General features: G+C 38.4%; 1 protein-coding gene across 1 annotated transcript in view; it reads right to left on the bottom strand.

Moving 5' to 3' along the window:
* The window catches only part of camkvl (CaM kinase-like vesicle-associated, like), a 41,444-nt gene that overhangs the window by 12,770 nt on the left and 2,230 nt on the right, over positions 1–26,444 (bottom strand). The window contains exon 2 of the mRNA XM_088290771.1: positions 21,242–21,510. The gene's annotated coding sequence lies outside the window, so the exon portion shown is untranslated. The remainder of the gene's footprint in view (positions 1–21,241; positions 21,511–26,444) is intronic.

The following is a 26,444-nucleotide window of genomic DNA, read 5'->3' as shown; positions in this document are numbered from 1 at the left end:
GTTACTAATCAATGAAAGTCAGCAGATGGGGTCACTGATGTCGCTTTGCGACGGGCTCTCGTGCACTAAAATTAACATTCAAGGATGACACAAAACTGTTGAACTAGAAACTAATATGTGCAAGAATTTATTTTGTGCAATTTCTTTTCATAGTGATTGACCAATGAAGTTTCATGAAGCACTTGTGATAATATTTGACTCTTCTAGGTGAACCTTTTGGTTTGGTCGTTTGGTAGTTGCACTATTCTTTATCTTTAAACCAAGAGGAGTAGAAAATATCAAAAGTGCTTCATGAAGTTTTCCTATCACTATTTCCACAAAAATCACCTCACTCAAAATGTTATTATTATTCTGGTAGTATTTTTGACTTGTATGTCACTAAATCTGAGAAAATTATTAAGCCAACTAGCACCATGATAAAGGGCAATTGCAACTCAGCGATGGCTGCCATCTAGTGGTGACTAGTGATATTACACCTTAAAACGAAAAAGTGGACACCCTCACTATTCATGAACAACTAGCGAAAACCTGCGTAATTTAGTTTAATATTTTTTTAAAGTCCCCTAAAATTCTTGGAAAAAGGCTGCTCAATCTCCAATAAGCATTTTCCACAAAATATGGTGGTTGGCTCCCACAAAATAAAGCGCAAACATTACTACAAAAAAAATGGACAAATGGATGTTTAGAACCCTTTTTGTTTTTTTTTTTTGCCCCGACCTCATATACATAAATTAGGTCCTCACAAGTCTATAAATGTGTGTCCACGCCGCATTGGAGGACGATGGGTCGCTTTGCAGACACTCATGTGATTATGGTTAATACGTAGCAACGTCATCTTGAAGAACATTTTGTCTGCATCTGCCTCAAGTGGACCCAGATCAGCATATCTATCAGCATGAAAGATTTAACACAACTCAGACTGTGGAACAAATGTAATGAATAGCGGGAGATATTGAAATGGCATCAAAGCGCGCCAGTATCGGTGAACCCGAAAATGACTCTTCTTTATTGATGGTCCAATTTCCAGGTATCTCTAAGAGATTCTTGAAGAGCTGTTTTTCAATTCAAATTTTTGAAGCGATATAGTGCGTTTTATTCCTAGCTTATGTTTGACTCCTTCCTTTGGGTATACGTCTCTCTCGTGATGTCATCGTTTTTTTTTTTCTCGCAAGGTACAATGTAAAGATGCTGTAGAAAACACATGCGTGCCGAATACTGAGTCAGAGGCAAACCTTGAAGTGGAGGCCGAGTAGGAGGCAAAAAAGGGTGGAAGGGAGATAAGAACGGAGTGGTGAGAAAGATGAAAGATAAGGAAAGAGGTGCGAAAGGATGGGGCTGTGCGACTTGGGTGAACGTATAGAAGGTAGTGCAGCGGTGCAAAACACAAAACTGCAGAGGCAGATTTGAGACTTGGCTCTTCACAGCTTCGCAACTGTGTCAGTGTGTGAACGTTCACAGCAGTAAAAGTGTGTTTTTGGATATGTGTGAACATATCGCTTGATGAAGGGCTGCCCCAATGTCACTGATAAGCTATATTGACAAGATATTTGCTATGTAGCCCAAAAAAAAAAATGCACCCAAAAGAAAAAAAAAAATGCACGCATCAACGCTTGAAGTTGCAGGCGAAATTTTAAAGATGAAAAAAAAACGCAACGTTGAAACGTGTTTTAGCCTTTCGACCAAGCAAAGCTCTCCGTTTTAACCGAAATAGGTTGCTGTGAAACAAATGAAGCAAATGACAAGAAAAACACTTGAAATCTTTGTTTGAAATGACGATGGTCTGACCATGAATGCTTTGAAAGAATGATTTTTCCTCCCTTTTATGATATGAGGGATAAGAAATGTCAAACTTGCATATCTCATTATACATGTTTACTTTTTATTAAAGCTTCGGGAATTGCTGCAAAGTACAAAGAAAAAGGTCTCGCTGTTCAATCAAATGTCTCCGGCTACCGAGTTTCACTCCGGTGAAGTAAAGCTGAAAAAAGCAACAAAATGAAAAAAAAAGCATCGACAGTTCACTGGCGCGGTGGTAATTTTGCATATGAAGATGGGACCCCGATGTACATGTGATTTCACGGAGCTCACGGCGACATCACACTTTCATTTGAAATTGCTCGTGCTGTTGTCATCATGCTTGTTCACAAGTGCAGAGTCGAGGTTGCGGGGAGGCTCCAAAATGAATGGAATGAAACATCTTTTCATCAGCTTGCAAGGTGACAAGTCAAGGTTATTCTTAGAACTGAATTCAATGCGCTGACGCTCATGTTCAATCCCACAGAGGCGCATCAATCTGTTCAGGCCAATAAAGCATTTTGCTGCTCATTCCGAAATAATGTGCCTCTAATGCAGATGCTTTCCCAAACCAAATTGCGGATGTAAATTATGTATGTTTGTCAATCTTTTGACATCTAATAAAAGAGCTTTCAATGATAATAATTCTCAGTTTTGAGAAACACGGTAAGAAACGTATTTAATTAACATGGGAACTGTTTTGCAGTGGCGGAGAGTTGTGCACTGTATCTGGGGTGTTTCTCACATTTAAATTAAATATATTAGCGAAATATATGCAAAATACCTCTCAGAAGAACGCAGTGCAGTTCACATTACAAACACAATAAGACTGCTTTCCAAGAGCAATAACGGCAGTAGCAACGACGAGAGTAAGTAATTTTCCGATTGGATGCTATTTTTTTAAACTAAACATTTTCCTGTCTATGAGGCACACCTGCATACAAGCTGCAGCAACTCTTTTTGGGAATTAAAAAAAATAAATAAAATAAATTAAACGATATGCAAGCCACACCAGGCTATAAGCCGCCGTTTTCTATGTTGAGAAAAAATGAGTTGTTTCCTGCATGTACAGAACGATTTTATATATATATATATAATTAATAAATAAATTATTAAATAAATCCATAAATACATAAATAAATACATTAAAAGAAAAAAATCTATCTATCTATATATATATATATATTATATTTATTATTAATTTTTTTTCTACGCCTTTGGTCTTCCACACTTTTCAGAAATAACTAAATAACTACATTTGACACATGCTTTCCCAACTACGGTATTAATGTGTATATGCTCTCATGTTGGAGCTAAATTTGATGGAAATAATATTTACAATAACTGCAGCAAGACCACATTATTAAAGTTCAATTGGCCATATACACACCTCTCAAAATGCTCAGAAGTCATTGGTTTTAATTCTGAGTTGAGATGTATATATGCTTCCTTATGAAATATTTTATTTAAAAAAAAAAAATCAATGATTGCCAGGCGATGGAGCCCGAGCAGAAGAGGATGTGTGGTTGCCCTTAGGTTACTTCTGCCTCTGTGAACAGCAACTTACAGATCTTGCTTGTCACATCTCTTGTGAGCATGATGAACCTGTTACACACCCACAGAACACGCACACAGTCCTATAGCTCTGGACATTTCTCCAGTGCTGTGTCTCATATGTGACAGCAAGATACATTCACATGCCATGCTTACTTTTCCAAGGGCCTTTAAAATCAGTCGTACTGGCAGATCTTAAACTATATTAACAATGGGGTGATTTCGACAATCCTCATCGAGTCAGCACAGATATACGGTATGTAGATATTATAATAATCTAGGTTTATGCATGGAAAATCATATTATATCAGACCAAACTGCCAGTCACATATAACATCTGTGAATGACTGCGTTGAAAAGTCGCACCCCACCTTGGTCCTATCACTTGCATTGCGCATGGAAAAGTTTTAACGAAAAAGAGTGGATGGACACAAATGTATTCACCTCAGAACGGAAATGTATCATTTAAGACAACAGAGACAAATGAAACGACGTTCTGTACTCATTTTTTTCAGCATAGAAAACTGCGGCTTGGATATCATTTTTAGTTTTTTTCCCCCCGAAAAAGAGTTGCTGCGGCTTATATACGGGTGTGTCTTATAGTCCAGAAAATATTGTTTAGCATTGTATTTTTTTTATTATTTAATTTTGCATTATTTGTTATGTATTTGTTTTTGCTGAAGCAGGACGTGTTGGCAGTTTTGTCCTGAATTGAGCTTGCAGCAAAACTGTGCCAAGTAATTATTTTTATAGTCCATAAGATAGGGAAAATATTTTGTGAACAGGGAAGCTTTTATTTATTTATTTATTTTTACCAAGTTGTCAAAGAGGTTGTTGTACATACTTTAATCCAAGTACAAATCCATTGCTGTTCAGAGACCTCGAACATTTCTGTCACACCGAATATATAAAAGAGAACATTTAAGCTGTTTTACGACTGTGACAGTCAAACTATATGTCAGTGAAATCAAAATGAAATTTCAATGACATTTTTCAAACTATTTAGGTGTAATGCACTCGAGCAGTTAAAAAAAAAAAAAAAATCAACCTGCGGCTTTAGGGGCCCTTGGAAATTTTTTCTTGCCCTTCACCCATTTACTGCCATTGACGGCTCAAGACGTCAAAGATCCATTTTATTTACTCGAGTGGTCGTGAATGAGTTAATTGTGGTCAAAGGGTAAGCAAATATCTTAATCAAATTCTGCTAACATGACAACAACCCCTCACCTTAGCACACACACACACACCCCACACACACGAACACACAGAAAATGAAAGAAAACTAACCGTGGGTGCTGACGCTTGTTTGGGAAACTTTAACCAGACAGATGGATCATTATGCGACTGCCTCTCCCCTTTTCTTGTCTCACACACACTTTCATGTTCTCGCGGTGCCGACGGCGTTGCACACACACACAAAACACAGGAGAAGACAGAAGAACATCTCCTCCACAAATGGAAATGACAACAGTGAAATGTGGACATCATCGCAGCACTTTACGACCGCCGGTCCTGCCGTGCTCGCCTCGTTCTGCGGAATCTTCTCAAATTAAATAAATACATTTAAAAGCGACTCGGACGCCTACACCGCGCCTGCGCTGTCAGCGGAGTAATTGAGCCATTAGGTTTCTGTCATTAAATAAAATTTGTGATGATCACCACATATCTGATGATTCTTTCTTTTTTGTCCGGTGTAAATCAGGACGTTCGGCAATTGCCGCTAAGTCCTTATTGATCGATACTTAAGATTTTCCCGACCATGCAAGTAGTAAGCGTCGATAACAACCCCCTTTGCAAGTCTCGCTCGTACTTAGAGTTTGGGATTTGTCAGTAGAAGTGTTATTAGATTCACAAGCCCTTGTAAGAATTGCAATGGGTGTAATTAGGAAACAATAACACAATCAATATCCGAGACGCATCTGAAAAGCGGGCAACATATTTTGCCATTAATATCACTTTGGCCTGCAAAACATTAAACAGGAATTGGTCTCCTGATTACTCCCAAGCTCATTGCCCTCAGTTGACAAGCGTGCGCTGGATATTGAGCCGAGTGCACGTCCGCCTCAGGTCGCTCGCTCGCCGGCTTTATTACGACGTTACGATGCGAAAGTGGAGCTCGAGCAAGAGTTGCTAGGGCAAAAAAAAAAAAAAAAAAAAAGAGAATACCCGGGAGAAATGAAGAGGCAGGCAAAGGGATAATCTGAAAAAATAAAGTATATTGGGTACAACAACAACTCACACATTATGAGGTGCATATTAACATATAATAGCTAGCATGTGTGCGTGTGTGTTGGGCAATCAGTTCAATTGCTTTTATTTCTTTCTCTGTGTTTCCACCGGGGCGCTTCTCCGGCTTGCACTAAACACTAATTCCCTTACTGCTCATAGCGCCACTCTCATCTCCGCTCTTTATTATGTTTTGTGTGTAGTGTTGCTCGTTGCCGCCGTAAAGAAATACAGTACAGCGTGTGTACACGTACACGCACGCACACAAAGAGAAACGCACTTAACGTTTTTATTGTCATGGCTCATTTTTCATAACTATTGCCAAGTCATGCTTAACTCTTCCAAACGTCGTAAAAATTGTATTTTGGTTTCAAAACAATTAAAATATTAGTAAGCAGACATTGCGACAACGACACACGGATGGGAACACATCTGGGTTTTGCTTTCTCGGTGCGCAAGGTAGGCGAAGTCAGTTTGAGGTCAGACTTTGGTCTTTGTTCTGTCACACACTCGGATCTAAATTTGAAGCGCTTTTATTCAAGGTGTTGACGCTATTTACTGTAAACGACAAAATACAAACACAAAACAGTTTTTCCATGTCAAAACACACACACACACACCAAACTTATTTGACGGACTTATTCATAGGGCTTAGGCTGATTGCAGTGACCTAATTATCGAAAAGCGGCAGAAAAATAACCATAAATGTGTATAGTTTTGTAAGGCGTGTGTTGGTTATTTGGAATTTGAGTGTTATAAAAATTACAAATTCAGCGCAAAGCAATGTCGGCGCTTTTACATATGAAAACTCGGAGGATATAAATAGTTTTAACAATTATTCCGAAAATTTTTTTTTTAATAAATAAACGGTGCATTCTTTACATCTGCACGGAGAAAGCAGTAAAAATAAAATGAACACAACCGGTCAATCTGTTGACAAATAACGGACGCATCTGTTTTATTTATTTATTTTCTCTCGAGCTATTGTCTTTCCTCAGGTTTCAGTCCCCTCATTAGGTGAGTCAGCCTCTGCAGGACTTGCACGGTTAAGTGCGTCCTTGGGGAGAAGAGTGCTTTTCTCCACCTGGACAAAAATAAATAAATCTAAGGCTGAACATGCCTGTCAAGAGTTCATGTTGAGCCATGCCAAATCCAGGAGTATGAATAGAAAAGCTAAGATGAGAGGGACATGCGTTGAGTTGGACGAGAAAGACATTTAATGTCATAGTAAGATATTGAAAGTGTGATCATTTTTTTTAAGAGACTAAAAATAATTGTTTCTAAGTAGATTATACACGTCTGAAGATACTTGCTGAAAACGAGCTAAGACTGAGAGCGATGTAGCATTCACTTGTGGAGATAGACACTTTTATTTATTTGAGCTATTTCACTTTTTTTGATTTTTGGGCTGAGATTTAAACGGTGCCACGTAATGCAATTAAAGTCTGGATTTAGTGGCACCTGCCCCACTAAATAAAAACTGGGGCGTCTTTGTTCAGTTAGCTAGCGATGAGGAGTTCGCTAGCTAGCTAGCTAGCTATAGCGAAACCCCGGAAATGCATCTTTTCTTCCGATAGTGTGCTGCCCTGAGCGATTTAGAGAGCATTATCGTGAAGATGGGCGTAAACGGCCACATGTAGGGACAGCCGAATAGCGAGGGGCGGGGGGGCGAATGGAAAAGTAAGAAGTAACAGCCAATGTGGGGACTGGGGCTTCGAGTGGTTGTGCATGTTGCAATTTTTTCAAATTCTTCAAATTTGTCTGGGGCCATTCACGACAATTTTCTCAGTGGGGTGGTCAAATTTAGAAGATAAACATAGATTACATTATATGTTGAGATTTTTATTTTCCCTGGAAATAAAGGGACTTTAATTTCAATATATATATTTGACATGTTCATCTTTCTGCTGCTTTTTTTTTTTTTTTTTTTTTGCAATACACATGTTGTCCTGCAGTGGCTGGATTTCATGTTTGCCCCGAACTTGAGTCTATAGCGTGCAAATGTGGAAATCGAAAAGCCCGCTGTCAACATTCAAAATTGATAGATTATCTGTCAAGTTAATTTTTGGAGAGAGACGATATGGTTAAATTCAAATGTTAGTGACATTTCACATGGTCTGGTATGAATTATGTTTAATTACATGTTTGATTTATTATTTCGTGATCGTCATGGTTAAATGGTCAATCTAATGTTAAATACTTTTCCAATTGAATTTCAAAAGTACAGCTTCGTTGCTGTAAAAAGTACCCAATATAAAAAAAAAGAAAAGCAAAATAAAACAATTACTGTAAATGAAATGGTCATATTTATGTATGTATTTTTTTTTTAGTTGCAAGAGATTTATCAAGCTTACATAGTGCACACGCATTATTATATATGATGGTCTGCACTATTTATCTGCTTTATTTTTGTTCACGCGTTCAATACATTATTAAAAAATGACCATTAATGTCTAATATTCTGCAGATGCCATTTCTATGATGCCAATATTCTAATACTGAACCTAAGCCAGTTGTACGAGGAACAAATACGAAGAAAGTAAATGCATATACATTGTGCTGCTGCTCAGCTCAACAGAATAATTACAATTTATTACCAATCATCAGTCACTAGTTGAAGATTGCATGATTACAATTCTATCATGAGATAAATACATAAAGTCCCTCAGTTCCATCTTCCTTCTCGAGCCAAGCCTTTTGCATTTTATATCACAAATCAAGCTATGGAGATCTGCTCACAGCCAATCGTGAAAGGCATCACTGCCATACTGCGACATTCTTGAAATGGATTCAGCTGTTGTTTCCATTTTGTTTCGAGCAAATAATAATAACACCTCTGAAATTCCGTTACTCTATTGCCTTTATATGTTCTTCACAGCTGATGAAAAAACATATATCTCACGCTTCACTCATGAATGCAACTGCTGAAAAAGGAACCGATACATGCAAAGTTTGTGAAGCAGAAACAAGGCAGTCGTGAGCATGTTGCCCATGAAAAATATCAAACCACTGAATAAAACTCCTCTTGTCTGCTCTGACACGCGCACATCTTGTAAAGAATGAGAGCTTGAGATCGCAGTTAAAAATTCAGGTGATGCGGTGAAATGAAGAAATGTGGAAAGTGCTGCGTACTCGACATTATTGCGCACAGACGCACGAAGGATGTGCTGCACAGTCGACACATTTAAGAGTTTCCATGTTAGTCTGCCGGGCCCCGCCCACCTTTTTAAAACTTTGTTGATAAGTCCTTTATTGTGCCATGCAATGTGCTACAACATGACCCTGTTAATCCCCTCCGCCTTTTCCCCCGACCATTTTGTTTACCTGTCCCTGTGGCGGTTGGGGATTCTGCTGGAAAGACAACCAAGCATGAGTCCCGATCTTCCTCTCACTGGATTTTGGATTGAGAAAACAATGAAGTGTGAGCGTCCCTGACCTGCTTGCTTACAAATACATGAATTTGAATGCGAAAATACTTGCTCTACGTTTGAAGTGACCGGTGGGTGTGGTGTCTTACACCTCTCGGCTCATTTTTTTGATCATTTTGAATTTTCCAAGATGGCGTCTTTGTTGTGCACATTTCAGTCATTACCCTTTCCTGCTCCTGTTCTTTTCTTAAAGAGAGATTACATGCAGTTTTTTTTTTTGTTTGAAACAAGGGGTCATTTTTAACCACTTTCTGAAGTCTTGTCAAAATGTCATAACTTCCTTAATTCTTAACATATTGACAAAACAAACAAAAAATGCTTTTCAAGCTCGTTTTCAGTGACATTGGTCATGCTGAGATAAAAACAATTTTTTAGATTAGATATTTTTAATTAATCACAAAATAATCCATGATTAATTGCGATTAATCACATTTTTCAACTACTATTTTATATATATATATATAAACAGCTATTTAAGCACAAAATATTCTTGATCACTTGGAAATGGGTTTTAATTGCCCAGGAAAGCTGAGTGACTTCTCCCCCCCCCCCCCAATATTCTTTCAGAGAGTTTGTAAGTGTAAGAGAACACAGCTGCACTGTCTGGCTGAGGCAATTGTTTCATTCCCATCTGCACGAGCAATATCAAAAGCACAATGCAGAAAGCACCTTGGGCTCCTCATCGTGTGTCATGTGCACTACTATTGTGCACCCACTCCTTTGACTGCCAGGGTGATGCCGCTCAAGTCTTAAGAAGTAAATTAGGACATCTGGTCTCGTGGGAAAGTTAGAGTGAAGAAAGAGGAGTATGGGAAGGTTAAGTGAAGAGCAAAAAAAAAAAAAAAAGATTATAAAGGAAGTGAAAGAAGCTGTAAGGAAGATGAGAACAAGGGAATTACATATCCGCTGCAAATGAGCGCACAGGTCACAGTAATTACTACTGTACATCCTAAACTCCCCAAATCTCTGTTTTGCCTCAATTACAGGCGGTACTCAACTTTATGATACCCGAGTCTCGTCCGCCATTTTGGGTTCACACGACAGGCAAATGCGACCCCAGATCGATTTTTTTTTATTGCCTGTATGCGACCTGCATTGGATTTATAATTATTATTTTTTTTTATGAATGGCTTAATTCCGTTTTTTTTTTTTTTTTTTTAATCCAACCTGGGTTTTTTATGTCATTCCAGATTTGATCCGATTTTTTTGCAATACAACCGCAGTCTGAACGGCCAGGCCAGATATTTCCGACCCAGACATCATCCTGTGCTTTGTGGACAAAGACTGCTTGGGAGGCATATTGACTGTTCGATTGCCCATGAATCACAAAGTTGTTTTCAATAACGGCATTGTCTTTATATTCAACTTTAATTTAATCCCACTTTAAACATGAAGCATAAAGCGGAAATATGCGGTGATGATTGTCGCCACGTAGACAGCAATGACGTTACGTCATCTTTCGTGACGTCTCCATGAAATGAGATAAAAAAGCCTGGCCTCATTTCCCCACAATACTCTATTTCTGCCTCCTCCCGAATCACTCCTCTGCAGATATGAGATGATAAAAAAAAATATCCATAAAATAAATGGACATATCACATAATATGTCCATGGGCCACTTCCGTCCTTTTGCGAGTGACGTCACTCCTTCCGCCTATGCGGGTCACTTTGTAAAGCGATTCAGGAAGTATTAAATCTGAAATCCGCGTTACGTCGCCACCGTAGGAACAGAACCTGTTCAGAACACCTTTTGATGACACAATTTCAGTGAATCCATTATACTTCTGCGACTGTCATGATATGCACACGCCTCTCAGTTAGCTGGAAACCGAATTACATTTCAACAGTACACGGCGTAATCCGAGTATATGATCGGCGTGCGTTGTTCCTTTCGACTCATTTACACAATAGGCATGCAACAAATAGACTTAACATGTGAAGGATGGAGACGGTGCGTGTCACCGTGATGGAATTAGCCTGCAGGCACCAAGCTGGGCTCCTCCCGAGTAGCATGCCGTTGAGTAGCATACTATGAAATATTAACTGTGAATGTCATGCAATAGAACCTCACTTCAAACGTCTCCACCTGCATTGTATTCGAAAGAACTTCTGACTTGAACATGCTAACACAATCAGAAGAAGAGGACCACTCACTCATAAAAAAAAAAGAAAAAAAGAAATAATAATATGGAATAGCAGCCCATAAGTCTTAATTCTTCCGACTTGTTGAATATTTGAGAGGGGATTTCACATGTAGGCAATAACGATGATTTGTGATGAGATGAGGAATCACATTTCAGAGATGAAACAAACTGCAGGTGCGGAACGACGACGGTAAAATAGAGCCGGCATGATTCAGAGGGAAGAGAAATGCCGGTGAGTCGGTGCGCTCATTTACCATTGGGAGTGCACCTTTATTGAACATTTCTTGGTAGAATCTGTGGTCTTGCTCCTGATCATTGTGATTTTGGATTAAATGTACAATCATTTGCCACAGCGTTGGGAACACGGGCACAGGGTGGCATGTTAACAACTGGGCCGCAAGTTAGTAAATTTGCCGCGCAAGAGAGTGAACAAAAGATATTTTTATTGCTCATCAGAGTCCGATAGAAGTTTTATTGCAAAACTCAGGGGCGTGTGCCTCAGTACACAAGCCGCTCATCTTAGTAAGGTGATACAGTAGTAAAAAAAAAAAGTAAGCCCGTACGATAGCAAGAAGGAGTAAGACAAAAAAAATACAAAAGAAAACAAACATCTTTGGAGTGCATCGTGGGAAAAGGGATGATAAAGAAGCCCAGAAAAAAAAAAAAAATGCATTCAGGACACATTATTAGCAGTCCCACTTCAAATACGGGTTCATTACTTCAGTTTCAGATAAAAAAAAAAAAATCCTCTTTTTTGAGCTTCTTACGACACGCAATATCCTGTTTAACAACATTTGAGGTGCAGGTGTGATGGAGCAAGAGAGCTTTACGCTGAGGGTAAGTGCGAAGCAGAAAGAGAAATACCGCGATAAAGCGCCATGACGAATGAGCTGCGGCGTCAGACGATGAGGTGTGATCAGAGGGGAGAATAAGATTGAGATGAAGATGACAAAGACGAAAAAAAAGAATGAGAGACAGACGTAAAGGGCACCAAGGAATCAAAGATGATCAGCCCAAACCAGAAGAAGTCTAAATACTTTTTTTTTTTTTTTAAATATTCAGAATTATTGAGAACTAACCTTTGGTGACGGAGAGAAGAAAAATAAAAAATATATGAGGAGGAGAAAACGGCATTTAGGAAGGTTTTGGATCGGAGTCATGAGGGTGAGGAGCATTTAAACAGAAAGGTCTCGGCAGTGAAGCTGAGTAGAGGACTGTCAGGGTCCGTTCTATTTTTGGAAAGTGTATTCTGTAGAGTATACTGCTCACTTCTTATAGCATCCAGTATACCTGCGGAGCTCGTTCCCATCTTTGGGAGAGGGGAAGAATTCTGCTCATTAAATAATGATGGCCTTTCATCTTGAAATGGAAATTTGCCGGAACCAATTCCCAGAGGAGATGGATGTGCATATGCATTCATAGTAGGGATAGACTGATTATCGGCCAGGCCAATTATTGGCGCCAATATTTGGCATGTTGACAAATTTTAGCATTGGGCATTTTTTTTTTTTTTAAATCTGATGGCTGATAATGAATCAATTTAAAACAGTGTTAACTTGAAGGAACTATTTATTTAAATTTCTGTTCACTTCATAAGAGATTCCACTGGCCCTGGGAAACACTGCACAAGATAATTGAAATCGTTTGCATTTCTGTCATTTTGAAATTTTGGATAATTTTATTTACTGGGGAAAATTGGATTGTTTATGTTTTCATTTTTTATTTCACCTTGAGAGTTCCCTGAATTTGGTATGTAAAGATGTAGATTGTCAAAAATGTATAATATTAATATAATAAAAAAAAAAAACAACAAATCTGAAAAGTAGTTCACTGAACACATGCTTAAAGACATTTCAATCAAGTTAAGAGCTTTTTTTTTTTTTTAGATTTTGACAGCAATATTTTCCTTTTTACAAGCAAATGAATATCAGGTCCAAATATCGGTTATCGGCTTCGTTTACTACAAACAATCAGTATCGTATCGGACCTAAAAAAAAAAACAAAAGACATATCGGTCTGTATCTAATTCATAGTGTGTCAAATTTTACCCCGGAGCCTTCAAAGTATTATAAACTTACACTACATTGCACGGACTAAAGCAATGAGACAACTATGGATGAAATAATCAATAAATCCAGGGTCGAGCTGGACCAATAAAAAGACTTCTTCCACCATTCTATACTTTGAAAACACCAGTGGGATGAACAAGAACAGATTGTGAGGCATGCCATCTTTGACCTCACAAATCTGGAGGATGAACAAATATCCACAATGACACTCCAAAATGAATAATAATGCAACGGTGGCACCAGCGATTTTTATTACTATTTTCCTAACAATGTCGACTGCAAACGAGTTTGTCTTTCCTTGCCTTTTCTCAAACGGTCTAAATTCAAATCAAAATCTAAAAAGGCCCCAGCGCGATTACTGAGACACATTCAGTGAGCATCGACTGAATGTTTGTGGGAAATTGTTTTGCTTTGCGGACATGCAAATGAGTTGTGATATTCGGTGAAAGCTGTACTATCTACGCTAATCTAATTTGTTAAATTTGCTGATAACCTGCTTAGCTGTCAGACTCCCCGGACAAATACGACTTGAAAATACTGTAAGAAATCCATACAGGCAGAAAAACACAGCAAATGGCTCTATAAATACAGTGTGGAGGTAATGTTCATCGTGGAAAGTGGGCGGATTAACTGGAACCAGGTCAGAGCAAAAGCAGAGCACGCTCCAGCTTTTCTCCAATTTAGATGCCTTTCTCGGCATCTTGTCAACGCTTCGGCCTTGTCCAGTTCTTTGGTCCAGCCTTCAAAATGTCAACAGGGCAAATTTGTTACTTTAACCAATAAATGCTATGTGCTTCAAATCGAATTGGTTGAAAATAAATGAGGGCAAAGAATAGCAGATCGGCCAGAAAGTTTGCATTATGGTATTTTTTTATTTTTTACAAAAACACGCAAGTAGTTTTATTTTTGTGGTCGAGTTGACAAACACGGATCGATTTTTATATTTTTCGATTATTTATCGATTTTTTTTTCCCGAAAAAGTAATTCTAGCCAGTAGTTATTTATTTCATTTATTTATTTAATCAAATTACAAACTTTAGGTGAGTGGGGGGTTATTTGATTTGGAGAGGAGAAAGAGAAGCTCGCTGAAGGCTTGAGCACAACACCAAGTTGTTGGCGATGTTTATCGTTCATTATCACGATGCAGACATTACAAATCAGATGCTACTTCTTATATTCCCATCACTGGTATGGGAAGGTGAATTTGCAAATGACTGACGAGAATTTATTTGTTTGTTAGCGGTCGTTGGTGCTTTATCTGATACTATAAGTGTTAGCATTTGTGCTTTTATTATCGTTAACGACAGACCTCCATAATTTTCAAATGAGCATACAACACGTGATTGCCGATTAATCGTCTGCAAGCTATAAGCCTCATTGTACAGCTCAAAGGTTGCTCGAGTGATTGACTGGATTCCAGTCAGTGAAAAGAGTGCTTGAAAGCGCGTCCTCCATTATCGTCAATACTTTTCACTATGTTCTTGTCTCTAGTAGACGAGCCGATCCATTCATCCATTAATGAGAAGAGAGGTTGAGAGAGGGTTTAAAAGTAAAAAAAAAAAAAAAAAAAAGAAATAGCCAAAGGCCAAGTTAAGCAATTGTTTTTAAGGTGGACAAGGGAGCAAGAAGGCCTTAGTCTTATTTCTCGAGTTAGCCAGCATGAAAAATGGACCACGGTGAGGAAAACTGCCTTTGTTGTGAAGCACTTGCGTATTAAACTCATCCATCCTGAGCACGAGGAACGATGAGAAAGAGAGCATCTACAAAGCAGTCATCATTCACCGCTAGCATAGCATAGCTTGGTTTGCATAATGTGAGCAGAGAAAGTCTTTTATGACCAGCACCGCTAATAAATACCGAGCAGTTCATTCCCGTTGTTGTGATTCCTTTTCTCCTCTCATCTCATTTAGATCATTTCGACTGACCCATTTCAGCCCATAACCTTACTAATTTCTTTTTTCTCATTGAAACAGAACAATCAGAGATTGCGATGCTGTCCACTAAAAGCATCCATGCCGGAGGCGCTTACATTTAGTGTTACCTGATCAAACAACAATAAAAAAAATTAAATAAAAACATTGTAAATCAACCCCGCTCATAAGCTGACTTGTTAAAACATGTACAGTTAGCCATATTTGTCAAAGTAGGGGACAGATTCTTGAACATTTTTTGGCATCCTAGTGATGGTGTGATGCAATTGAGGGATTGATAAGCCAGTGCCATGTTGGATCCATTATTACAACAGCTTGGGGCATTACGTAAGAGCTCATGGCAATGGGCTCAGCGCATGATAATCATGAAGGGCCAAACAAGAAACGATGCGATATTCAGGTAATACAGTAGATGGCTATCATACATAAATTGCCATTACTCCAAAAATTAATTTTTCCATTTACGTCATAATATGTGAGACAATACAATAAATCCCAATTGTGGGTTCCAGGTTTGCAGTCCCTCCTTTTCATGTATCTTTTTATTTTAATCCTTTTTAATTACTCACTTTTGGTCTCTTTTTTTATAGTGGGTGTAATTCCACTATTGGCCTAAAGGTGGGGTTATTTCGTTTGAAACAAGGTAAAATGCACAAAAACAGGAAGTGTTTTCGTAGATTATTAAAGACCGTCAGCAGTACGATCCTGCTTTTTAGGCCTGCAGAAAGTGATGCCTGTGGGTTTGTATTATAATGTACATCTTTGGGAGTGATTTGTTCGGAAATACTGGCTATACTGCTACACTGTTTGAATGAGTTTGGATTATTTTAAAAGTGGGATTAAAGTCCTTAAAGAAATAAGTACTTTAAATGCTATAAACACATACCAAGAGAGTATTGAAATAATCTCTATCTGGGATTTTACTTATAGCAGAAGTGTTCTGGAACATAACCACATTACTGTCCCCAGGTAGGTATGTCATGGGGTTTGTTATTTTCTTTAATCTTTTCCAGATTATGTGTTCTTGCAGTGCTGCGCCAAATATTTACCTTTTTTGCTCGCTGGCACTTTTGCGACGGAACCCCAAAAGACGCAATATGGGAAATTGGACCCAACGGAGTCAGTTGAACCTCCACGGAGCAATTTGAGAAACAGTAAGCCATTCTATTTCTACTTTTTTTTCTTTCCTAAGGTTACTGTTTACTGTACTATACATTTGCACATCAAATGAGACAGAACATGCCGATAGAAAAATAGAGTAAATGTAGTGAGTAGAGAAATGATAGATGGTGACGGCATTTCAGTGATTAGAACCTTTTACTATTTGTTGCTCTTTTCCTTCTCTCCAATCTATTTCCTATACTGCACTTCTAATCACTCCTCTTGCTACTATGACAGTGCAAAGCAATAAGGATAGAATAACTCATAACTAATTCATAGCTTCTCCCCTCATACTGTATGTATTCACAAGGCCTTGGATTCTGGTTAATTCAGTATCTTACAAAAAAAAAAAAAGAAGTGCAGAACAACACATCTTTTACGTGAATGATTAATTTGCTTCCCACCCGCCACTTTAGAGGGAGTCTGTAGTCAGTAAGGTCAGGCAAGACAGCTTTTTTTCATTCCTTTCTTTCTTTTTTTTTTTTATAAGTGTATCCATGTATGTGTGTATTGTGTATATATATATATATATATATATATAAATATACATATATATATATATATAATGAAAAATAAAATGAAGTATGTATAAGTGTAAGTTATGTGTAAGCAGGAATAGGGAGGTTAGGTAAATTGTGGGTTCGTGAATGCGATATGTATCCAAATGCGACAAGATTTCATGAAGAATTCATGAGTTTAGAATCTTCTTTCCCATAGTGTAGTAGCGCGTTTATGAGTTCCCAGTCTAAGGGTTGGATAGAGAGCTTTAAACAAGGGTTTGCATCGTCAGGTTTGACAGTTTGGTTTTTAGTTGAAGGCCCCATTCATTTATCTTCTATACTGCTTATCCCCGCTTGCGTACTGAGAAAAAAAATATTCTTATTTGTGTACAGTTCAGCACCTGACCCTTTTACTGGATTCAGCCAGAATTCTGAGCCCAATCAAATCCACTCTCTGTTCCTTCATCATGGTTTGAGACAAATCTCTTCTCGATGTTTCTGTTAGGGATGTTCAATAATACTTTTTTCCAGACCAATAACGGTACAAGTATACTTGAGTTTCACCGATGCTGATACTAAGTAGCTGTAAAATTTCCATTAAACCAATGCCAGATCATTTTAAAGAAAGACCTAAAATGTAGATTTTTTTTTTCCCTATTCGACATGGAAAATTGATTAAAGAACAAATACAATAAAATGCAACCATCCAGAGGAAAAATATTCTTCATATTACATATATAGGTCGATACAAGTACAAAAAGTAGGCAACAGGTAAGTGTAGCACTCTAATCAGTAATTTTAAGGCAAGGCAGGTTTATTTGCATTGCACATTTCATGTGCCGGTACAAGACAATTCAAAGTGCTTTGCAGAAAAAACTAAAATGACTATGTTACTGGTACTACATTCAACCTTATGAATGAACTGAAAATTAACATTCTATTTTTCTCAGTCGATGATAGAAAGTAAATGTGTATGAAATACCATCATTGAGAAAGTTATCAGACTACCCAAACTGATTTACGCTAGTTGACAAATAAACATGAAAATTTGTAGCAACACACTAATCCTGTACCCTAAATATTAATGTAAACATACATACACTGAGAGAAATTGCATTTTAACCGGCAACTGAGTGTTATGACATGGATGCAGCCATTCTTTGCACCACGCTCGCCATTTCCTTCTTACTAATAGAATGGCCACAAGAAGGCACCAGTGACTGGTATCAGTGACTGATATCGGCAGCCTTTGTGAAGACTCGATACCAATACCTAATATTGATTCTCGCCCATCCCTACTTTCTCTTTCTTTAATTTGTGTGAGGTTTAGGATGTCATTAGCAGTAGTATATCACTTGATCTTATTTAGCTTGCATTTGCTGCTTCTGCATTTGGGGAATGTGATAAAACTCTTTATATTGCTGTTTCGAGGATGGGATTGCAGGACAGGATATACTGTATCTTTTTTTTTTTTTTTTTTTTTTTTAGAATGTGTGTGTAAAATACAATCTAAAAAAAAAACTCTGGTCTTTCACACATGCCAATTTAATAATAGCTACGGCTTTGAATGGACACAAACTGATGATTAAGAATCAGTTGGCCAGTGGGTGGACATCATCTGCTCGCATCCTGAGAAACTGTGCCACATTCCACAACACTTTTCAGGCATCTACAATAAAACCAGACGGGTGTCATCATCGTCGTCATCAGGTCTGTAACTTTTAATATTTGGCTGTATGTGTATATTTATAGTTTGGTCATCTGTGCTCTTCTGCTTCGATCTTTTGCCCTCCTCGGCAAACCGATTCTCTGTTTGCTCTCAAGTTTTGTCTTCTGTGTCATGTGACTTCAATTTAACTCATTTCATCCCAGAAATGTTCACTAGAGGAAACCCCTCAATTCCAGCGTTTTTCTGGATTTTGTGAGGCCAACAGAATATTGTGTTCTAATGCTATAAAAACACGGAGCTATGACGCAAAAAAAAAACAAAAAAACAAAAGGCTAAGACGTATAAATACGTCTTTGGGAGGCGGGGACTACATTTTTTCAAAATGTATATGTATGTCTTATGGATTGTATGAGTGAAGCAACATGGTTAATTTTTGTGTTGTGTATAGTCTCGGCATTTTCCTGAGGAGAATTAAGTCACTTTTGTATGACTTTCTTGTCATCAGGTTAGATCTGCTGCATTCGTAAAAAAAATAATATATATGTATATATATAAGTCATATTCCTTCGGTAAATGTTTAATAATGTTGATTTGCACGGCACAAAAAAAATGTTTCAGATAGTAGAGATAAGAGGTAGGATGAAGTAGAAGGGACTCAGCTGGACGAGGAGAGGCCGCAGATGAGATGCAAGGAGGCAGAAAACGAACATGGACATAAGGAACCTCCGGCACCAAATGAAGTTAGAGGAAACATATGCCGTGTTTTTTTTTTTTTATCCTAAAGCAGACACTTATCTAACTTGAGTATGTGGGGGAAAAAAAACCCAAGTTGTTTGTTTACTCATATTCTACTCGCCTGTGTAAGCAGTCGAGTCAATTGGACCGTGTTCTCAATAGCATAGTGACGGGAAACATGAATGTTTTAACGCGCCAAAAATCAGATGTCTTTTCCTGCCGCTTTTGTGCCGCATTACACTATAATGAGATATTGATGTCTATAGAGCGCCTTACACGCAACTTGCTGTTAGATCTCCTATTGATGAAATCATAAATCTGCTCAAATGTTATTTATCTGCTTGGCCAGAACCAGATATGCGGCACTGTCCGGATTCTGCATCAATTTAAGTGAGAAAAATGTTCTTGTTTTCTATCTTATCTTATATTTGATATTTTTAATAAAACAGTTGTTGATCACTCTCCAATAATGTGGTAAGGTGAGTTGAGTGATACCAGCAATGTTACTGGTAACACCATGCTTATGTTTCAGAACAAAAATTAAAAATGTGAGAAATGAAAACAACATAAAAATAGGCAGCTCTTTCAATTTGTTTTTAAGCAAAAGTGAGAAAACTGTGAAAATATATATCTGCAGAAAATTCACATATGAATAGATGGCCATGAAATACACGCTGAAGTCTTTTTTTTTTTTTTTTTCATTCAGCAAGGTCACCAGTTCAACACTGCGGAACGGAATGGAAATAAAAAGCAAGCTTCCAACCTGCATGGAGATCTGCACCAAAATGCAGACCTTGGCCTACGGCTTAACTTTCCACTACCAACATCATCGAAATTGAATTTTATAACATTCATAAAATCCAACCATCTGAAAACTATGTGACAAAATCATACAAGATGATAACGGTCCATCAATACACAAATTTGATGTTACATTAGGACTATGATTTGCCACAACAGTTATATATAAAAAAAAAAATAAAAATTGTCATCACTTTCAGGCAGATATTTTCAATTTGTTTCATATTAATATAGTCGTACTTTACATTAGTTTAGAAACTGTATGCTAAAGATGAATCTAAAGACTAAATAATTCAGTGCGCTACTGTTGATGTAGGTTATAACCTGAGCTGCATCTCCCAACAACAAAGGACAACATAAACATACTTGGCAGCCTTTTAGTATATGCACTCCACATAAATCGAATCCCTTTTGCGTGCACAGCCCTTTTTTTTTTTAAACCATTATAAAAGTGAGCACAAGAAAAGGAAGCAAACACACACCTGGTTTAAAAGCCTTTTCACCTTAAGGCTATATGTTTTCAACAAACGAGACATGAGTTCCGTGGAGATGATTTCAAATGTAAAATACCGCCCCCTGCAAACCAGGAGGCAGTGAGATTCCGTGAGATTAATAGGTGAACATCCGCACTCACTTTTTTTTTCCTGGCCAATGCTTTTTTGTCATTTTTACATGAACGCATCTGGTGCGCATTTTATTATTATTTTTTTTTAAATATAAAAGGATGAAATGCAACATGTTCACCGACAACAATTTTGATCATTTGAAATCATCGCAATTAGGAATGTGGCCGATGGCACCGATCATACTTTAGAGCACGTAGATCAACTGCCCCCTCCTTCTCTTTCTCTCTCGTTCAGCAATCCGAGCTGGCTGCTTGCAGTCATTTCAAATGTGCACTTAAAAGCCCAGAGCATCTGCCTTGATTCCACATAAGCTTTCAGTCAACAGATCCCAGGATGGAGCAAGTAAAGCGCTCAAAAGTCAACCGAACCCGAAAGGACTGTTCGACTCTCCACCCACCACGGAAAAGGAATGGTGTATGATATTGGGAAAAAAAACTACAGTTTTGCACGATGTAAATTATATGCAAATCAACAAGTTAGTTTCTCAAAAACAGATTTTGCCATGCACAGCTACTTTCGCACGCACCATCATCAGGATGATCATGACAAAAGCCTTCTTTAATGTTTGCACTTGGCGTGCATCATGCGCCGGTGAGTTCTTACCTTGAGTTGTGGCGGCTCTGGAGAAGCGTGGGTGCGCACGTTTGCGGCCAAACTATCCAAAATGGGACCAGAGGATCTGTCTGGACTGGAGAGGGCGACAGACGATGAGCAGAAAATGCCAGCAGTCAAAGGAGAAAAGAGGTGGAGGGATGCAACTGCAGCTCCTGCTCGAGCACGACCGTCTGCGCTTTGCTGGGAAGAATTACTTTGCTCCTTTCCGACTGCCAGCCCTCCCTGCTCCACTCACCAACTCCACACTCACTCACTCGCTCACTCACCGAGAAGGGGAAAACATCTTTCGTGTGAGATCACCATTTGCAAACTGATTGAAGCCCAAATGTGCGCTCCATCCCAGTCCAAAACTTGCATGTTACGCAGCCAAACAAATAGTCTCTCGGTGTAGGCACATCAGAGGAGTTCGGATTAAACTGTGGGATTATGCTTTAAAATGTTCATCATTTCATCTCATGCCCTGTTGGACAATGACATCAGTGTTTGGCAGATGAGCGCCACTATTATGTGGGCAGAGATGGAGAGTGGGGGGGGGGGGACGGGACTGAAAATCTTTCCTTTCCGTCATTGATTGAATATAAAGCTTCATGCGGAACCCCGGTGGCCCGCTGTGCGTCAGGAGGGGTCACTGGGGTCACGGGTGAGTTGTTTGGCATGCGATCTGTAGTGTATGTGGATGCAAAAACATTGCCAAGGCGGTGTGCCTGCTGACAGATGGCTACTGTAACGACGCAGGAACTAACTCCTGGGTTCAAGCGTATGTTTACTTGGATTATGCAAAAACTACAGAGGCGTTACTTATATGTTTTATTTCATTGGATAATAGATTATTTTGTAAAAACAAACAAAAAAAAATACTCTCCGCTTAAAATCCGTCAACATACAGCCATTCATTTCTGAACTGCTGGCAACAAAAGTGAGTACTCCCCTGAGTGAAAATGCCCAAATTGGGGCCTGACTGCTCATTTTCATTCCCTGGTGTCATGTGACTTGTTAGTGTAACAATGTCTCAGGTGTGAATGTGCTGCTGGTGTTTTGGATTTTTGAGAAAGAATTCTGAGGATCTAAAAAAAAAAAAAAAAAAAAAGAAACAATGCTCAACATAAAGCTCGCCTATAGGCTATAAAAAGATTGTCTAAATTATTGACAGTACGTTTTCCTTCTAAAATGCAACACTTTGCTTCACCGGGGACATGAATGCCTCCAAATTACTGAGCTCTTAATTGAACAAGTAATACCTTGCACACACATTTACAGTTTGCATTCCCACAGATATTTCACCTTGAGCTTGCGGCAGGCAGCATTTCATTTTATTGGAAAAAAAAAAATAAAAGGATTTCTGTGTATGTGACAGAAAGATAGAGCGAGAAGGGTCACTAGAGAGAGAGCGACCGGGTCACAACTCGGCAAATAATAGCCTCATCAGTGAAAGTTTCCCGTGGATATGCACTGATACCGACAACCATCAGTGGAGTGAATTTTAAATCAGCGTCCTAATGAGGAACAATGTCCAGACGTGCTTATCATGAATGCGTGCGTAACACCTAAAATTACATCTCTCAGGTGCCATCTGCAAATGTTCTGCTCAGCTTTGACATTTTGGGAACATATTGTGAGGCGCTTGTTGTCATTGGGGTCGCTGGTGAGCAACAGCCTATCGGAGCTGACATCAGCGAATAGGTGGGGGATAGCTATCGTCGTTAGCCAATAGCAGTTCACCTATAGACAAACTACCATCCACTCTTACATTACCAGCAGTGGACATTTTTTAGTCTTTAATGAACCCAACATGCAGGCTTGACACAGGAGAGCCAGAACCGAAATTCAATCCGGGAATTCCTTGACTGCGACACTAATATGACAACCATTACTCCACCATGGACAATACAGCTCCAAGATGAAAATATTCAAAAACCGGCCATGTTTTCAGTTCAGGGGTCAATCAGTACTTTTTAAGATGGAAATAACAAGTGAAAGCAAAAAAAAAAAACAAAAAAAAACAATCAATATTTAGTAAAAGCATGAAAATTATACTAGACAAAAAATAACAATGATACCTAAAAAATACTTTAGCTCTCCAAGTACAACCACAATGACCGACATTAAAATCTAAAAATATCATTGGTAAGAGAGTTTAAAAAAATGAGACAGACTCCTTCCTTAAAAGTCACTTTTCTCTCTTTTCCGCCCACAGGATACAAAACAAACTAAGATGAGTTACTTATTTTAATACACTCCTAATTTATTTCCTTTGCTTTTAAATGTCTTTTACTGTTTTGTTTTACATGCTTTTAAATGTTGTTCGGTCCATTGAGTTACCTTGTGTATAAAACGTGCTAAATAAATAAAGCTGCCTAGTCTTGCCTTAATTGTACATGTACATTTTTGGTAAAGAAAAAAGTAAAAACAGTGTCCTTGGGATTCTGTAATTACTGTCAATTGAACAATCAGAGACAGATCTTCTCATATATTATACCCCTTTCCGACAGCAGCCAGATAAAAATGGACAGTGTTGACTCTATTGTCTCTAAAACCCGTCCACACACCACGTGTCGCCGAGAGAGTGCCAGCAAGACTCGTAAAAGGCAAACAGAGGTGTGAGAGACCCATTATGTTTTGTAGTGAATGGCTGTATTCTTAATGAGAAGCACCTCCGTGGGTGCTGTGAAACCAGGCTGAAAAACACACTTATCATTAAAACGCCCGCGCTACTGGGGGAGAGGAGAAAAAAAAAAAAAAAGATGGAAAGAATGTGGTCAACTAAATTGTGCCATTAAAGAGGAAGCAAAAGCACAGCTGTGTGGATAAAAGTGAACTGCATCATTGGTTTTGAGGACTCACAGCAAACATGTCTTCGTGCCAAATGTGTCACTCGGAGCTGGCAGGCGAGCTTCAAGGCCAACAGGGACTGAGAGCATCTCTCTATCTATCTATCTATTTATCGCTAGCTACCTACCTAGCTAGGCTATAATCTGTCTAGCTAGTAAGCTATCATCTATCGCTCTAGCTAGCTAGCTAGCTCGCTACATCCGTTTATCTATCTATTATTTAGAAGTAATGCTTTGAACCTGCCAGCTGGAGCTAATTTGGACTTGTCACCAGTGCTAATGCTAGCTTAGTATTGCTCGCACTGTTATTTTGTTAAAGTTGAATTATCCGTTCTTCGGTGACTTAGCACTGCTACTCCCTATCATGATCACGTTATTATTGAGCTGCTACCTTCAAATCTTTTTGTGGTTTTGAAATATCTCCCTCTTTAAATTAATTGTTTCATATTGGTGTGCATAAATGCTGTGGTGGTTCATGATTTTTATACATACTGTAAAATCGTGTAAATAACTCTAATAGTTAAAAAAATTAAAATCAAACAAACAACCAAAAAAGATCTCAAAGGGGGTATTATACAGAGAGCTTAATAATAAGCAAACTTTTTCACATTGTTTAGATGGTTAGCAGTACATATGGAGACCCTAGGGACTGGACTGTAAAAATAAATAAATAAATAAAAAATGTAATCATTGATTTATTGCACATTTTCTAGACAACACAGCTCAATGTTTTCCATACTGTAATTAAAAGTACAAAATTTAAAATCAGTTACAGAGTTAAAGTGATTCTAAAGCAAAGTAAAGAAACAAAAAATTTTACGAAAATTACAAAAAGGTCAGAAAGTGCAAGAACAAGATTTGCAAAACCATTTTTTTTTTTTTTTTACCCAAAAAGCATTTACACTTCATTGATATGTTTTGAATCTTTATTCACTCGCATGAATCCCTTTGATGATAAAGGACACCAGCAAATCGAGAGACAGTGTCGTACTCAAGTACAGAGAAAAAAAAAAGCTTTTTAAAGTTGATTTTGTGGCGACGTAGTACACAAAGGTGTGTGTTATTCACATTGCGGGCTTTAATTTGGGGTAAAATCCCAAACAGCCGTGAATCTACCCATGCGGCATGTATCTTATTTTGGCATAAAGTCCACGATCAGGGCACACGCGCACACACTCACACACACAATTCGGCATTTTTACTGGACAGCGTCCCGCTTCCGTTTGACGGAAGCGCTCCTTTCATCTCGCCAGCCCTCTTCTCCCCCTTCTGTCACCCACCAGCATCCCTCATCGCTTCACTGCTCCTCCACTTTTGCTTTTCCTTCTTCTTCGCTATCACTTCTTTCGACCTTTTCAAGTTGGCCTCCGTTCACGTGGTTCTTGGTCATCATGGCCCGCGGGCCTTCTTTCAAAGCCGGTGTTCACTCACGTTGATGGTTTTCTTGATAATAATCGTGATTATTTAAGATGATATATGAACAGCTATGGCGTTGCACCAAAAAAAAATTATTTTAGGCATTCCATGTTTTCTTTTCTGTCTGTTAGCCATGCTATACACATTTAGTGGTACCAGGCATAAAAAATTGAAGAAAAATTGGCAGTCTAATCATTTTTTTTCTATGACTATGTGTGCAACTGTTCCCTCATTGAGAGATAAATAATATGGCGATATAGAATGCTTTGTCTCCCATGCTTAATGTAGCATAGGAGAGTTGGCCTTAATTGGCACAGCTATATTTGAGTTGCAATGTAGGGCGACCGATGCCTCCTTCACTCCAGCACTGGTTTGGGACACATTACATTACCTTTCTAATTAAACAACAGCCTTTTAAATAAAATCACATAAAAGGCGGAAACGACCATGACTTCAGAAGCATTGTTTTTTTTAATCTTACTGTATATATATTTAATCAGACCCGGGTCAACTCAAGCTTCTGTTTTCTTCCACATTCTGGTTCTCATTAGTCGGACTTTGTTAGAAGATGCTCTGCTAGCCATATTGTATAACGTTAAGCAATGTTAATAATTATATCTATAAATGCGGAAAGAAAGGCTTTCACTGCTGACAGCTACTTTTCTTATGCTGTCTGATCATTTGATCAGTGATATTCCGCTTCAGATGTTTGCAGTCACAATATAGTAAATATATATACATGCATCAAATCTTTATTGCCTTTTTTTTTTTTTTTTTGCAGTACTTTCCCAACATCAACACATTAAGGTGGCTCGTCTTACATCACGCACAGACCCATCCGCAGCAGATGAATTGAACAAATGAATTATGTATGAATTGATGGTAGCGAGCACGATTGTGTGAGGAAATAAGGAAACCACTCCTGTGTTTTCTGTACTCAATTAAGT

Source organism: Idiotropiscis lumnitzeri, chromosome 3 (genome assembly GCF_059441095.1).
Source record: "Idiotropiscis lumnitzeri isolate Australia: NSW breed Sydney's pygmy pipehorse chromosome 3, RoL_Ilum_1.0, whole genome shotgun sequence".
Lineage (NCBI taxonomy): Eukaryota > Metazoa > Chordata > Actinopteri > Syngnathiformes > Syngnathidae > Idiotropiscis > Idiotropiscis lumnitzeri.
The sequence above is the reverse complement of the archived record's forward strand: the minus strand, read 5'-3'. Positions and strand labels throughout refer to the sequence as shown.